Source organism: Mauremys reevesii, linkage group 16 (assembly GCF_016161935.1).
Source record: "Mauremys reevesii isolate NIE-2019 linkage group 16, ASM1616193v1, whole genome shotgun sequence".
NCBI lineage: Eukaryota > Metazoa > Chordata > Testudines > Geoemydidae > Mauremys > Mauremys reevesii.
The window spans coordinates 24,191,668-24,206,992 of record NC_052638.1 but is presented as its reverse complement, the minus strand read 5'-3'; the positions used below and the strand labels follow the sequence as shown (position 1 = coordinate 24,206,992).

At 39.5% G+C, this 15,325-nt stretch overlaps 1 long non-coding RNA gene across 1 annotated transcript in view; it reads left to right on the top strand.

Moving 5' to 3' along the window:
• The window catches only part of LOC120384534, a 128,952-nt gene extending 115,633 nt beyond the window's left edge, over positions 1-13,319 (top strand). The window contains exon 6 of the long non-coding RNA XR_005588936.1: positions 13,196-13,319. This is a non-coding gene — a long non-coding RNA (uncharacterized LOC120384534). The remainder of the gene's footprint in view (positions 1-13,195) is intronic.
• The last annotated feature ends 2,006 nt before the right edge of the window (positions 13,320-15,325 follow it).

Sequence of the window (15,325 nt, the reverse complement as noted above, 5' to 3'; positions counted from 1 at the left end):
TTTTTTTATTCACACCATTTAAACCTTTTTCTTTTTTTATTTTAAAGAACAGACCTTAACATAAATATCTATCAAACATTTTGAAGGAAAGCTATTATGTTAGAGATTCAACTCTGTTCCTTCACTTAAGAATGGAGAGTCCTATTGCTTATCTCTGGATTCTCCAAGGGAGACATCTGGCAAAACAAGTAAAAACCAAGCAGTTTGGTTTTTTTTAAAGATAACCTTTCAGGTGTTCTTTATGCTATATAGAGAAGCTAAAAAAACAAAAAAGGGCCACAGCTGAATTTTTCTTCCTCTTCAGGTCACCTCCAAACTGCCAAAAGAAGAAAATCAATTATGGTACTTGCATAAGTCCTATTTATTTCAATGGGAGTATTTTCATGAGTTTGATAAACAAGATTTAGTCCTGATGTTCCGTGTCTATCCTGCATGGTAGACTCGTGCTTTGGTGTGAGTTGTTTGTGCTTGGAGGAGGCAAGGAAGGAAATGGTGATATAGGATGTGATCCAGAAAGAACCTTGAGAACCCTCAACTCTGACTAATATGACTTGAGGGGACTCTGCACTTTGCAAGATTGGACCCACTATGGAGTAAAGTTTGCAAGACCAACCCAGAAAGTGTATCATACTGCAGCACCAATTGGCCCCTCAATACAGGAACACCACCGATCTGCTGGTCTATCCATTTCCGGGATAGGGAAGGAGGACAAGAAGGAAAGTAACAGAAGGAAGGGATTTTTTTTTTAAATGTATCACCAATGAGATAGTGGTTTGAAGCATTTTCTGCAGCTGAATGAAATTCTATAAAGCTGGCAAAGATTACAGCAGCATTGTTGAGCTGGCATAAACATACAGGGTACAGTGGACATTGACTGACATTGGCAGGAATCAGCTTTAGGGAATCCTGCTTCAGCACGACACATCTTCCTACTTCTAATAGTTGACACCATAGCAATTCAAAGGAATCAAAGATGAGAAGCATGAAATGGAGGTGCACTTTAGATGAGCTAGGATGAAACATTTATCTTTTTAGCTGGAAGTGGAATTGGATATTAATTCTTAGGGTAACATAATATGAAAAACTAATATTAAGAAAAGGCAATAAATACCAGGCTATTAGAAAAGATTCCTTCTATTAGCGTTTATGCCACCATATTGTTGTTATCCCATGGGGCAAAAATAAAAATATGTCTTTACGGGGAACGTTCACTAGGAATTGTGGATGTCTTACATTATTCTAAACATCTGGACGTGAATATAAAATTTGTTGCTAAAAATTGTGTATCGTGGAACTCATATAAGATGCACTGGACAGTTAAATGGAATTTTTATCTCTAATCTTACAAAAGATTTATATAAATTACCATATAAAAACACGGTAATGGAGAAAAATAGTACTAAAATTAAAGCAATAGCAAAATCATCAGCCTAGATAGCATGCAAGATGCTTCCTGAGTTTTGATTACTGTACATGTATTTTCCAAAATTCAGACTTAAAGTGTATTGATCAATGGCTAGACTAGGATAAATTTGCAAATTGTAAATTATACTTCCTAATTATTTATGGTGCTAATAAAGTGAATAAAATCCAGGGTTTTGATGAAGCAGAAGCTTAGTATTTTGGGGTTATGATACGCATACAGTATGTACAGTTCAGAATTACATAAAGTCTGTCAGCCTTTGTTTTCTTTTACGTAACAAAATGAAATGTATTTCTGAGAGCATAGCAATTCCATATATTTTAGAAAGATGAGCTTAATGAGTATGAGAGAGGGTTTTTTTTCTTCTGAGGTGATAAAGGCAAAGTGTCCTTATTTGTGGTGGCACAATATATAGGCACTAGTTTTATATTTGTGCAGTCCTCTTTTGTTGCTGGCAAATTCTGAATGTCACACTGACTGCTTGATTGGCCTTGCTCTCTTACTCCAAACTTGGCATATAGGACAGCATCTGTCTGGGAAGGCAGGGCTGGTTCCAGACACCAGCAAAGGCAGCTGGTGCTTGGGACGGCCAATGGAAAGGGGCGGCACGTCCAGGTCTTCGGTGGCGGGTCCCTCACTCCCTCTCAGAGAATGAAGCAGCATGGTATCTTTTTTTTGCTTCGCCGCTTTGGGCGGCAAAAAAGCTGGAGCCCGCCCTGTGGGCAGGGCACCTTTGTGGGTTCTTCCTAACCAGTGACTCTTCCCTCTTTGTGGACAATCATGGCACAACTTTCTCTCATTGGTCCTCTAAAGGATCCTCTGATTTGCTGGGAGCTGCTCCGTCCTTGCCAGCAGCAGCCAGTGGAGTACAGGGTTGATTTTTCCCTTTCCTTGCAGCTACAGCAAATGTTTCTAGGTAGAAACATTTAAACATTTAATTTTGCTTTCCCTTCCATTGTGCAGTGTTGAAGAGGGTGTCAAGCTTGGGGAGCAAAGTATGGTCCCCTTAACTCCTGTAGTGGGGTACCACCCAGAAATACTGTGGAAGCTGTCTACACAACACTTACAGCTGCTGCATTAGTAAGATTACCCCGACTGCTTTTCTCCCATGGAGATTGTAAGTATGGAACGTTAGCTGTGAAACTCCCCCCAACTCTGCCCTTCCTGCCTGTGGTGGACTTTCACAGAGTGGTTCTCTGGAGTACTGGGAAAGTATTTAGGGGGAATTCATTCATAAAGCAGACAAATGGGGTTTGTCCCTTCACATCTTGATCGCCTGAGGAGGAGACATTTGTTGAAGAATGCATGTCCCGTGGCTGCTGTACGGAATTACTTACCCCCGCGGTTCTCAAACTTTAGCAACCCGAGGACCCCCAGACCCCACCCCGACTTCACCCCTTCCCCCAAGGCCTCACCTCTTCCTGCCCCCCCCTCCTCTTTGCACTCCCTCCCCTGCTGTCAGAGCCACTGGTATTCAGGCTGTTTTAGGAGTCACACTGGGAATTAACTAAACTGAGCATGAGTTGTCTAGTATCTAGTTTCTTTCACTTCACAGTTTGTGTTATGATTTGGATTCTCCCATGCAGGGGTGGATACTGGGATGAACATTGTCCACTGGGTAAGGAATAGAGCTTCCACTACAGGAGCACCACTGAGTTTTGGCATTGGCAAAGGTTACATCAAGTATCAGCGAGATGAGGTAGGACCATCTCATGCTTGTGGTTTTGCATATGAAGGGGACCCTACTGGAACTTGACATGGTCCTTGTCTGTTTGGGCAGTAATGAGCTCAGAGGTCTGGGATGTGTGTGCATTAGGCCCTGGTGAGTAAAATCACATGCGACTGAACTAATTTGAGATCTTATTTGAAAATGTAGGAGAAGGTTTTGTAAAAACAGGGGTTACTGGAAGAGGAGGATAATTTCAGTTTATAAATTACATGGCTTGCTGGTAATGCGTTATGTTAAATTTTACTGCCGCACTTCAGTTGTTGTATTGTTTGTGACATATTTTTAAGGTAAGCATTTCCGTAATTCTAAATAAAATAAATGTTTTGCTAGGGTCAGGATAGAATTATTGAACCATGCTACCTCAGGAGGAACAGAGGGGATCTTCCTTGCCTGTTGTGGCAGACTGGGCCAGGATGCATGTACATTGAGAAGTGAAAAAACATTCTATTGGTTATGGGTAAGGATACAATTTTGTCATGGAAGTAATGGACCTCCATGACTTCTTTGATTTTAGCCTCTGACGCAGAAGCAGTGGCAAGGGCTGGGTCAGTCCCCATGGCTGGAGCAGCCCTGGTGGCTGAGCAGCAACCGTTGGTCGGCCCTCGGTGGCAAGGCTTGGACTGTTAGACTCCCCGGATATTTTTAGTAAAAGTCAGACACAGTTTGCAGGTGTTCATAAATTTTGGTTTATTGCCCATGACCTGTCTGAGACTTTTACTAAAAAATACTTGTGACAAAATCTTAACCTTCGTTATAGATGTAACGTTTCAGAGCATTCAAGGGTTTTGTGTGATTGTCCAGGGTTGTTCTGCCCCTTGCAGAGTGCAATCAGAAATTGGTTATGACTTTTTACCCTGGCATCCAATTCTGGCATGAATGGTGGCCGTGAGTAGTTTGCTGAGCGATTGGTAATGAAATGATGGCCTTCTTTAGTTTTTGGGATGGTGGGAATTTAGGGAAGTCGTTAATTCTTAATGGGGGTAGGGGAATTAAGTCAGAGGGCTCAGATAATGTCACAGGACAGTGCTATCCACTGCAAGGAGGAGTTCTAACCCTTCTTATAGACTAGAGGATTGAGCTTGAGGTCCAGCCCAGCATCCTATTTTGGGTGGGCTGGATGGTTTCAGTTGGCCTAGTGGCTGCTTTCCCTGACCTTTGGCTCAGCAAAACATTGGATCAGTGGTTGACTTCTGGCTGGGCAGTTGACTATGCCTACCCTTCACTGTAGAATACACATTTCCCCTTCACTGATTTATCTTATGTTGAATTTTATTTAAGTTGCACCCTCTGTGCCATACAATTAATTGTTACAGTTTGCGATGTTTTTTCTTGGGCGGGATTAAGAAAGGATTCCCTGGCCCTTGGATTCTTTAGCTAATTCTGAATGCCACATAACAAGGAATTCTTTTTTTTATTGCAGTAAATATTTTTGTAACACAGCATGCTTATTTAATGTAAGTAGGTTCCTGAGATACCATGTGAAATGAGACTCCGCTTTATTGGAATAGCCTAAAGAACTGAATAAATCCTCTAAGCCAATTGTATAAAAATGCAAATTTAAGGCAAGCAATTAAAAACAGATAGAAATTAGAGATTTGGATTTTGCAGAGCAAGCTTTCCACAACCACTGCCAGATTACTGTGCAATTTATCTGGATTCTGTCAGTGATAGTCAGACTAGATTTTGATAAAAAGCAGCAAATCTGTCCCTCTGTAGATCCTGTGACTTGCCTCAAATTTCATTCAAGTTGAAGCCTCTGTACAATCCCTTGAATAATTAGGAGTTAATCATTTGTACTTCACAGCCTCTGATAGGCCTTAGAGTTGGGGGGTGGGAACAGATTTGGCTTTTTAATCGCCTTGTATATTGTACGGCTTGAGATAAATGACATAGACTGTCTGAAATCTACATTCTTGCTTCTGATGCAAAACTGTAATTAATTTTGTGCAGTGTTTCAGAATTGATCGTGGTCACTTGAATTTCTAATTTTTCATTCACTTCAAAGACCTTTTTTTAGAATGTGCTTAGAGTATGTGAATGCTCTCTGATGCTAATGTACTAAATGACTGTTTTACGCCTCTTTTTCAATAAGGTGAAACAGAGGTCAAGGCACATGGCTTGTGTTTATCTCTGTCTCAGTGTGCTTCAGGATATATCTTCTGACTTATAGGAAATACAATCAGAATTTTATTAAATTATATCTAAATGCTTAAACTACACCGTATTCACTTCTGTACCTTGTAGAAATCCAAGAGGGTTCATTCACGACTCCTATTCAGTATAAAACAATTAAGCACAATTTAGACAATAATTACCCTAATTAACTACACTCTAATGTTTGTATTCAAGATTATAGAAAAATTGTATCAGTTCCCTATTTAAATAATAACAAGTCTCCCTAATTTCTATGTATTGATAGTAGTTGTATGTGCTTCTTTGTTTGGTATATTTCACTGTAAAAATATTTGTCAGTGAAAGATTGAACAATATGAATGAATTTGATTATGCCATTGTCAAAAACCCCATGCATCACAATTTCTTGTTTTTAATCACTACTGTAAACCTCACAGCCTGAGGGCATAGTTTTAATTTGGGTGCCTTACTAATGAAAAGAAAAAAATAATTGTTTTGCCAGGATTTAATAATAAGCAATAAAATCAGCCAACCAGATTTTACCTCTGCATTCAATCTCTTTTTTATTATAAAACATTTTTGTCCTTTTTTTAGATTACAGGCATAGATACCGAACATTTTACTAATAAATATTTCAGTTTGCTTATGAAGGCTAATGCTGTCATCTGAATATGGAATTATATTTCTTTCATGCTTCATTATCATTTCATGGTAGTAATGACAGTGAGGCGATGGAATATTTACAGGCTTTTCAGAAGACATTTATCCAATACATTTCCCTGAAGGGCACCTAGGCTTAAAGATACATTATCCTTTTATAAAACACTGCCCAGAATCCCAATTTCTGAATCAGCCAATCAGAACTTGTTTTGCTGCAGTTACTGGTAAAACCCTAAAGCCAGACTCATATTAATCCTGTGAATCTATTGGGGGGGAGGGAGGGAGGTGTGTGTGGAGGCAAAGGGGAAAAAATAATTCTCACTTTTGAATCATCCGGGTTTATTCTTGGAGTAAAAAAATTTTTTTTTCTCCAGTATTGCTATCAAATTTATAATTAAAACATTGTACCAAAACTGGATAGATTGCAATGGCAGAGGATGGGGAGGTTCAAGGGTACACAAATACCTTGTATTTAAAACATACGACTTTTAGATTTGTACATTAATTTATCTTCTCTCCTTGTCTATTCTGTGTGTGTTGTTGTGGAAGCCAGAGCATGGTGCTATACAGGTATCTGGACATATGGCATAAAGCCATCACCTTTTAATACTATCTGGGTATTTCTTGGCTTCCCCAAGATGAGCCTTCTCACTATGAGCTGAGGTTATTTTGGATGCTTTCCATCATTTGGTCACAGAGCAACTCCTCATTTCAGTATAAGATACTTTTCTAATGGAGGAGAAAACAACAGTAAGTCACAACAGCTGCAAGAGTATCTGCCCTCCACAAATGGTACATTTCAAAAGCTTCCTCTCTCATATGGCAAGTGGCATGTAGGGGTGTATTTTCAGCTGGGTTAAGGACCATTTCTTTGCACAGACTAAAATAATTGCTTTTGAAAATCTGAGTATATGCTCCCCTAACTTCCTGTTTTGTACCAGAAGACAGGTAGTGAGAGGTACATGTGCCCAGATTTGTACCCATAGATCAAATGGGCTGCAAAAATGAGATTTTCCAGTTTCTACCACGGGGATCGGAGCCCAGGACCTTGTAGAGGTGAAAGCATAAGTCTCTACAGCATGGGCTAAAAAGCCAGGCTGTCCAGTTGGTGCTGTAACAAACCTACCTCCTGTGTGGATTGGGCATAGAGCGGGATGCATAACACACATTAACCAGTAAATTACGGAGATTCTAGTGGTGTTTGAGCTAAAGGCTGAGCTTGGATCCAGGCAGCTGAGCAGAGGCATTAGCATCTGCAGTCATTAATGAGCTTCCTCTAATCATGTCTAGTCACAAATGACACAGATCTCAAACAGTGGGAACACTGTAAAATGTGCATGTATTTAGTATTTTCATATATTCCAAACTGATGATTTTTTACAATGTTTGTGCTTAGAACAGCTGGGGAAAATAGGGCTAATGCTGTAGACAGCAGAAATTGGACTCAGTGGACATTAAGCCAAAAAAAAAAAAGGGGGGGGGGACCTGTTAGTGCAAATGGGAATTAAACGGTGTTGTTTTATATTTTCCATACATATCTGCATATATGGCATTGTTTCCCTCTATAATGAGTAGGGTCTCATACTTTCTGTCACTGAGATTCCATGACACCAATAACATTCTTCAGGCTTCCAATAATTCTCAAGTTATTCAGGGCATGATCATCTTTTGGCTTGGTGGTACCTGAAATATACCTGTGTGTGTGTGTGTGTGTATATATATATACACACACATATATATATAATGCCTTTACAAAATAGTTCTGTAAATGAGCCCTTCATGCATTTACTGGGGATAATGGGTTTTATGTGGTTGTGACACTAAGGACACCTGTATTCACATCCAACACACTATTGTAACACTCTTTGTATAAAATATGCTTTATGAGGTATTATTTGATAACTAATAACTCACTGATCATCAATATTCTTGTGATATATGTATGCAGTGGGTATTAAGAGTTTTATGTATATATAATAGAATTATGACTAAAGTTTGTTTAAACCAGGCATGTGAGGGGGAGTTGGTAAACACGTCTGCCTTAGACAAAAGAATGTGTATTTGATTCTTGGACCTGCCATGAAGGTCCATATTTACATATGAGCAGTAAACAGGACCACCAAGACAGCAGGTGGAGGAGATGGCAGGAAACAGAACAATTTGCATTTAAACAAACACCAGTGGGGGAAGAAAGCATGGAATTTCTTTCACCACCAGACTCCATGTCACCTTCCTCATAGCTTGAATAAACTTTACTTTGAGAGGTAACCCTCAGAAGAATCCATTTTCAAAGGTTTACTGACCTATAAATACAGGGGAGTTGAATCTCAAGTGATAAGCTTGAGGTGAACTGAATATATATATATATAATATTACTGTACTACAAGTATATAGAGTGATTAATATCATTGTAAAATGTTTTAACATTATATATGAGGAAATTATATGAATAATTAATATGTTTTATAATCTGTGGCCAAAGAGGGAGAAACAGGATCCCTCCCAGACAGGAAAGAAGGCAGCTATATACCTGTTGCCTATGTAGATTAAGCAATGGTGAAATCTAAACACATTGGAAGTCCCATTTACAAACGGGGGGATGGGAAGCCCACAGGAAAGGTAAAAGAAAATGAGGTCATCCTGCCTCATGAAACAAAGTAATTGAATGTTGGAAGATACAAACAAGGACAGAAGCCATCTTTGGTATCCATCAGTAGAGAAACTCAAGGGAATGGAGCTCTTGCAAGCTGAGAAAGATTGGTCCTTCAACCAAGGCGGAGGTTGAAGTCTCTGGGGATGGAATATGGGAGAGAAACCATCTTGAACAAAGCTTGTATCTTGTTAGATTAAGTTTTAGACATTTAGATGCATGTTTTCACTTTTATTTGCTTGTAACCCTTTCTGACTTTATTCCTTTTACTTGGGATTGCTTAACCTATATTCTATTATTTATAATTTTTTTATTTTTACTATAAACCAATTCAGTGGTGTGTTTAATTGGAAGGGCATATTTACCCGTTAATTAGCTGTGATGTGCTTTTGTGTCTTTAGAGAAATAAACAAACCTTATTATTTCCATGAATTGTCGAGGAGTGGGCTGGGCATTACAGAACACGTGATTTTGGGAAAATTCAGGATTGGGAGTGTACTGGGGTCACCCTGCAAGTAATGACCAAGGCTTGTGAAAGCCAGAGTGGGACTGTGACAGGCTATAGACAGGCTGCTGGAGTCAGAGCTGTCTAGCATTCAGACACTCGGTATGACCTGCTTGCTTGTTGGCTGGCTGTAAGCAACCCAGGTGCAGAGTTACAGCAGCAAAGCATTGTGAGGCATTCAGGATTGCAGGGCAAGTGCCTCTCACTGGTCTAGATTGCACCCCAAACCCCATAACAGCGGTATGTTACCACAAAATGTGTGGGAACAAGCTCTTTAAGAAGGGACTGTATTTTGGGGGTTCTCACAAAGGGAGGAGGGAGTAGTTTCTCTCCTCTCCTTCCCCAAAATCCTCAGATTTCAAAATTAGAGATTTTTGGTATAGATGGCCATCAATTCACCATCTTAACGGGGATGTTTGCTGTTGATTTTGCACGTTTTCAATGCTGCTGCTGCCAGGATAACAGTGAAGATGTTGCTTGTGCTTATCCTATCAATTATCTATCTAATCTAATATCTGTATCCATGGTATTTTTAAGACACTTATCTAATACTCATGGGCAGCTGAGTTGTTCAGTAGTTGATGTCGTCATTCACCTCTGTGTGGTATGTAAACGGTGTTTGAAAATTGTTGTAAATCCCTACAGCAACATAGGATGTGTAGGTACCAACATGATGTAATATCAACTGAAAATGTAGCTGATAAGGTACATCAATTCATTTGAATGAGAAATGTATATAGAATTTGATCATTTCTCTACACACCTAAGCTTCTGTTCCCCCCCCCCCAAATACAATGATATTTTACATAACTCCTCTAAACCTCTGGAAAGTTGAATTGTAAAAATAAAGACTGAGAGCCAAATCCTGAGGTCCATATTCAATTTTTACTCAGGCCAACTCCTACTCACTTGAGTGGAAATTTGTCTTCACTAAGTAGCTCAGAATTTAGCCCGAGACACTTAAATTGCAGTGTCCTGAAATTTCTATTGCATTAATTACACCTGGTTTTTATTCCACTAAAAAAACACAAAACCTTCCTCCAGAGGGGATTGTGCATAACAGTAACTTGTATCTCTAAGTAATCTTCCTTATAGAAGATTTACAGTTTGAGGGGTGTAGTTCAGCAGAATCACAGGATCATAAATGTGGATAAAAAGGAGGCTGTGATCATGACATCTGCCCACTGCAAATGTAGGATATCAGATCTTGCAATAACTTTCATCTCCTAAACTTTTTAAAAACCAGAATGATTTTACATTTTAAAAAAAAAACAGGTTTAAAGCAGATACTTACAGAAAGCATGAAGTAAAACAGCATTCAAAATTCAGAAATTGATACTATTTGAGTTTTCTTTTATATAAGGTATCTGAGATCCAATAATAACTAAGATCCAGTAATAATACTCAGCACTCACACAGTTCTTTTGAGCTCTACGTCAAAAGTGTTTTACGATGATTAGTACCAAATGTGTTGAAAAATACACATTCACTAAGTTCAGTAAAGAGCCATGCAGCATAAAAAAATTAAAACAGTAATTGGTAAGATTTCACTGCAAATAAAGCTTATTACAGGCTGAAGAATATTGCTGCCTACCAGAGGGACTGTACTACATGTGAACTACATGGTGTGTGTTTGTATTTCCTTTACACAGCTAGTTTTTTTAAGGAATATCTGTAGCCTTTCCTCGGTTAAGGTTTACTTAAAGCACCCCATTACTATGACCACCCACTATAGTCTTCTAGTCTTTTCAGAATTCAGTGTGGATGAAAAGTATATTATGATTACACTGGATTAAAACTTCACTGACATCAAAAATCCTATTTTCTAAGATTGACATTAATAATTTCTACACAGGAAAATTACTGTTTCTCTCCTTTTCCTTCCTTACCAGCCAAATGCTACATGTTCCCCGATTAACTGTAGTGGGGTTAGGGAAACCCTGATAAATCCTAAGCAGCTGCATACGACTGTTATTACACAGGAGAATTTGAACTCATAACATTTGGGATGAAGTAAGTACTTAAAGCTGCTCACTGATCAAGAATGAAACATTTCTACTGTGCAAAGCTTGCCTTCACAAAGAATAAATCTGTAAACCATTAGCCTTTTTTCATTCTTGCTAAGAGGGTGCATCTCTATGTGTAGTTGTTTGAAGCAGACACAACCCCTTGTAAAGTCATCATGGCTGGAATCTGATACAGCACTTGCTTTAAAATACACTTTGATCAGTGAGCATTAACCAAAGTGTCGACAAAAGGTCATTTGGCCTCAGGGAAGAAATAGAAAATTTTATGTACACAACACATTGCAGTGAGTACAGGGGTCATTATAACTAGCAGAATGGTTGATGTTTTTTCTCTTGGCTACTATGTGACTTTGAGCTTGCTGCAGAAGCAAGGATTTCTGAAGCAAAACTCCTCCTTCCAGAGATCACATGATCCCCTGTGAATTCTTGACAGGGCCAGTAAAGAGACCTGTCCCACAGTAGATATCATATTTTTGACATAGGACTTCAATTGCAAAAATGTTGATGACCAGTGCAAATGTATCGATTTGTTTTTTTCTCAATAGACCAAAGTGGTGTTTGTAGTTAGAAAAGAAGAAAGCTAGTGAAACAGAGTTGAATCTACTTCTTAGAAGCCTGGGTTATCAAACTCATTAATCTACATGTCAAGAGGCTAGGAATGAATAATTGTGTGTAGAATTTATCTGCCAACATGATAGTTACTTTTCAGCTCTTTCTTCAGTGCTCTTTCATTGTGCTTGGCTTTATTATATGCTTTGTCTTTTCTATTTCTAGTCTGTTGGGGAGGTATAGAAATATGTACCTCAGCACTACAGAGGACAGTTGCTTTGAAACATGACACTGGTTAGTTCTTTGCATGCACATTTATTCTTAAGTGCTGAAACATTAGTGTAGCTTACATTGTTTACTATCTGTTAATATAAAATTTTATCACTATGAATATTCACTCCAAAAAATCGCCTTACATAGGGTATCTTTAAATGTCATTTTTGATATTTGTGTAGAGTACATGGGCTCCTTTCTCAAAATTTTGTTCTTGAAGGTAAGACTTACTAGTAACAGGCATTCAAAGTGTTTGTTTATAACATTATATTCAGGAACCTTACTCCAACTGAGTAATAGGTATGTTTCCTTGGGGCAAAAAACCCATGCTGATCGGGGCAGGGGGAAAGCAAAGCAGTTCTGTGAGAATATGAAGCTAACTCAGAAAGAAATTTAAATGTGTAGTGTTCTAATTGAAAGGTCATGGACCTGATTCTGATCTTGCACTGGTTTTATGCAAGTGTGGCACTTAAGTGGCTTTAATAGATTTATTTACGATGTTCTCTGTTTACTTAGATCAAACACATACTCCCTGATCTTGATCCTTATATAGTGTCTTCAAGAGAAAAACTGTTTCCATGATAATATTTGCTGTGGCAGAATTTTCCTATTTTAAATTTATATTTGCTGGTAGCCTCTTTCGTTACTCAACACAACCATGCAAGAGGCAGCCCAGATATAGGCTATGGAACCCCCGTAATGCTGCTTGCTTAAGAAGGGGCAATGATCCCCTGAGTTGGGGGGTGGCCAGTCTGTGCTGCCTGTGGGTTCCCAAAGGCAAGCAGCAGGTGAGGGGAATAGTGCACAGTAGACTTTTAAGCTAGATGTATAAGTGCTGCTGCTAAGCACATTTTGCCCTATGCCCCAGAAGTCCATGAGGCATCCATTATCTTACCTTGCACAGGCAGAAAGCCTGAGCATCACCACTTTGGTGTAATATTTCCACTCCCCTCTTCAGCAACCAGGGTGAGTGACTCTGGCAGCCAAAGCTGGATTTTGGTGCTTACAGCACCATTTTTACACCATTATTTATTTGAATGAGTGGGAAATTTATTTTTAGAGGGTAACAAACAATCTGTTTGAATATTTTTACCTAGACTTACCACAATATTTGATTAAAAACAAAAAATTGAAATGAGGAGGAGAGGGAGTTCTACATTCAGCATTGTATATGGTAACTCAGAACACTGTTTGAATGAAAGTACTGCAAACCTAAGTAGTTTCAACAATGTTTCCTTCATCCCAGGAGCATCTGAACCCAGCTTCTGCCTTGTCAGCCACATTTATGATGTGTTCATAATTAAATGTCCACGAAGCTCACAGCATGCTGACCACAGAGGGGCCATAAGCAGTAAAGATAAATGAGAGAGAGAGATGTAATATTGCTTCACTTGTGGGTTTAGTCTGATGTTAAAGATTGTCAGTGATAATTATTAATATGTGACCTGGTTGAGTCTTTATGTGAACAATCACAATTTTAATAAAGTGGTAAACTCTACTCTCTCTGCATACTCATGTTCTTCATCTGACTCTTTTACATTTAATTCTAGAATTTCAGGACACATTCTGGTTATTTTAAAATAGTGAAAGGATAGCCCTTTTATATAACCATATGCTGTAATGCAGGAGATGTGAAAGTCTGTCAGGGATAGTAAGCTAAGTGGCATAACATTAACCTGCATATAAAGATCTTGGTAAATAAGAGTGAAATTTGAATGAGAAGCTGTAGTTTAGGTTGTGGGTTGGGTATAAAATCTAATTCATCAGCAGTATTTGTTATCACTTGTATCTCTGGTCAAACAAGGCTCGGCATCCTTCTTTGCTGATACCCATAAAGATTGGCTGAATGTGCCATATGTAATCCTGCGTTCTTTGTACACCTAAAACCCTACAGTGAGTTTTGATGTCAAGGAATGTAGGAGTAAGCTAACAGTCTGCCTGTACGCCAAAAATCTCCGCTTCACAGAACTAGAAAAGTACATTAGTTGTTGTATTTAGATGTCTAAGAAGACACTGTCACTTTCCTTTTTTTGCTTTTGCTTATATCTTTGAATTTCATTGACAGACAATTGATCAAAAGATAAATTCCAGCTTGGAGAATGAAATCACTGTTATAAAATAAAGGTATCCACTTATATTGTGACTGGCACGTTGTTAAAACTGTCCACTGAATATTTAAAATATCTTATCTCTTATTTATTTAAAATAATTGCAGCTGTACAAAGGGGAATATTCTTCAGTCCAGTTGTATCATGAAATGACATTATACTGATACAATTTTTTAAAAAGTCTGAGTGTACCAAGGTAGGACATTACCGTAAGTAATGCTATCAGCTTTTATGTCTGGTATTTACATTTGCAACTATAAGAGCACAGAGAGCTGAAATTGGTGGGGTTGGCTTTTTTTCTTCTGCACAATTACTTAGACCAACAATTGGTACATCACAGTGTTGGGGCATCAATACAGGAAATTTTAAACCCCTGATAAAAATCCCCCAAGGCAACTTATTTTTCCTTAAAAATAATGCTTTAACATTTTCTACATAAACTATTACTTCCTACTCAGAAAGTTTTTGTGTTAATTACCTTTTTAAAGATCCTATTCTTTAGCCATGTGACAAGGTGTGTAGGACCCACATGGATGGCAAGGCTAGACACACTCCTCTGGCCCTGTTAATCATGCATGAAGGAGAGGAGGCCTTTAAAAGGAAGAAAACTGCAGTCAGCAGGTGGGGAAGGAGCAGGCTTGCCCTAAGTAGCAGAATGGAAGAAGTCAAGTATCAGAGGGGTAGCTGTGTTAGTTTGGATCTGTAAAAGCAGCAAAGAGTCCTGTGGCACCTTATAGACGAAGTGGGTGTTCACCCACGAAAGCTCATGCTCCAATACATCTGTTAGTCTATAAGGTGCCACAGGACTCTTTGCTGCTTTTACAGAATGTAAGAGTGACTCCTGCAGCCATGGAAGGAACTCCTAAGCAGGAGACCTTCACCCCGATCCTGAGGTGAGTACAGTGGGACTCCCAGAGTAGGACAGGCAGAGACTGAGCCTGCCTCAGAGCAGGGGCGGCTCCAGGCCCCAGCACGCCAAGCACGTGCTTGGGGTGGCAAGCCGCGGGGGGCGCTCTGCCGGTTGCCGGTAGGGCGGCAGGCAGGCCGCCTTCGGCGGCTTGCCTGCAGAAGATCTGCTGGTCCCGTGGCTCCGGTGGACCTCCTGCAGGCGTGCCTGCGGAGGGTCTGCTGGTCCCGCGGCTTCGGTGGAGCCGCGGGACCAGCGGCCCCTCCGCAGGCACACCTGCGGGAGGTCTACCGAAGCTGCGGGACTGGCGACCGGCAGAGCGCCCCCTGCGGCATGCCGCCATGCTTGGGGCAACGAAATG